The sequence below is a fragment of the Otolemur garnettii genome, unplaced genomic scaffold, assembly GCF_000181295.1.
Source record: "Otolemur garnettii isolate 467f Iridium unplaced genomic scaffold, OtoGar3 scaffold00082, whole genome shotgun sequence".
Classification (NCBI taxonomy): Eukaryota; Metazoa; Chordata; class Mammalia; order Primates; family Galagidae; genus Otolemur; species Otolemur garnettii.
Window position 1 is genome coordinate 6,126,494 of NW_003852477.1, and position 1,784 is coordinate 6,128,277.

The following is a 1,784-nucleotide window of genomic DNA, read 5'->3' on the forward strand; positions in this document are numbered from 1 at the left end:
TGCAGAAAAGGGAGAATTTCCTACCGTTGGCTCTGGCTCTAACTCATGCTTCAGGGAAAGCTCCTGGGCATGACAAGAAGAAACCCTTAGCTTTTTACAGGGGAGCATTCCCTTGAATTTAGACACCTCTCTGTATGAGGTTTGGCATCAACAAAGGCAGTTTTTCTGGTTGCATTTGCTAATGGCATGGCATAGTGTCAGGAACAACCACATCCAGATTTAATGTCCTGTCTTTTACACTTAAAAGTCTTGTGATTTTGGATACATTTTTAACCTCTTGGTGCCTCAATTTTCTTAGCAACAAAATGAGGAAAATAATAATTTCCTCAAAGGTGTTTTAAAGATTAAAGATAACATGTATAAAATGCCAGCTACAGTGCTTGAGTAGTATTCAATAAAAGTTATCAAGTCCCCAAAGTACAATTATGATTCTGCCTGTTGTTAACTTTCTAAGTGAGGGATTGGAGATCAGAGTAGCCAATAAAATTTTGCAGAAAGTTGAATTGAGTCAAAGAGAGATTCTGGGATAGAAGATCTTAATGAATTCCATTTCCCAGATTGGGAGTGTCTGCTGTCCATAATATTGCCAGAATGTCTTTGACAGAAGCTTGTCTCTCCTGTAGCTCCCCAGCCCTGTCAGAAGCATCCTGGAGAGCATTGTTTTAATGAGACAACAGAGATATAAGGGTGGTAATTTAGGTGGCTATGCTAGCAGTCTCTTCCTAAATGATTCTCTTCAGATTTTAGTATCAGAGATCTGATTTAGTAGGGTTGTAGTGGAGTCCATAAATCTGCATTATAATAAGCAATACCCTCACCTTCTAGATCAGTGGTTCTCAACCTTCCTAATGCCGCAATGTATTTTCATTGTTACAAAGGGGTTGCAACCCACAGGTTGAGAACCACTGTTCTAGATGATTCTGATATAGGTAGTTCACAGATTGCTCACCTAGTTTCCATATGCTCCATTCCCATGTCTAGTCATAGTAAAAGCCTTATATTTAGTACACAAAAGAAATATGCTGTCTTTTATCAAGAGTCAGTGTGAGCACAATTAGAAATACTTTATTTAGAGATATGTTGTTAGCTTGCTACTTTTGCCCCTGGATGTCATGTCCTTAAAATATCTCTTCACACTGCTGTCATGTCTAAGTCACAGTCTCTTAGCCTCAGTAGCTGCAGAAGCTGTTCATGGGACAGTTGGCTTTGAAGCAACTGAAGGGAGTCTGAGGAGCCATGTTGTGCAATGGGGAGCGCTTGTGGGCTGTGTGGTAATGGGCGGTCCCAACACTAAGTGCTGCAGAGGCTTTGGTTTGTCACGTATGCCATTCTGGAAGAGGTTGCCATGAACCAAGGCCACACAGGGAGTTTAGAAGAGTTGTGAAATCAAAGAGAGCTGTCTCAAGGGAAGATTCTCAAAAACTAAGTGCTCACTTAACTGTGAAGAAAATCTTTGTTGGTGGCATTACAGAAAACCCTGAAGGACATCACCTAAGAGATTATTCTGAATAGTATGGGGAAAACCGAGGTAATGGAAATCATGACTGACCAAGACAGTGGCAAGAAGATCTTGGCTCGGCACCTGTAGCTCAATGGTGAGAGCACAGGTCACATATCCTGAGGGTGGTGGGTTCAAACCCAGCCCTGGCCAAACTGCAACAAAAAAAATAGCCAGGTGTTGTGGTGGGCGCCTATAGTCCCAGCTACTCAGGAGGCTGAGGCAAGAGAATCAACTGAGACCAAGAGTTTGAGGTTTCTGTGAGTTGTGATGCCATGGCACTCTA

General features: G+C 42.0%; 1 protein-coding gene across 1 annotated transcript in view; it reads left to right on the top strand.

Moving 5' to 3' along the window:
- Nucleotides 1–1,784, top strand: part of KIF15 (kinesin family member 15) — an 85,058-nt gene that overhangs the window by 71,645 nt on the left and 11,629 nt on the right. The window lies entirely within an intron of this gene.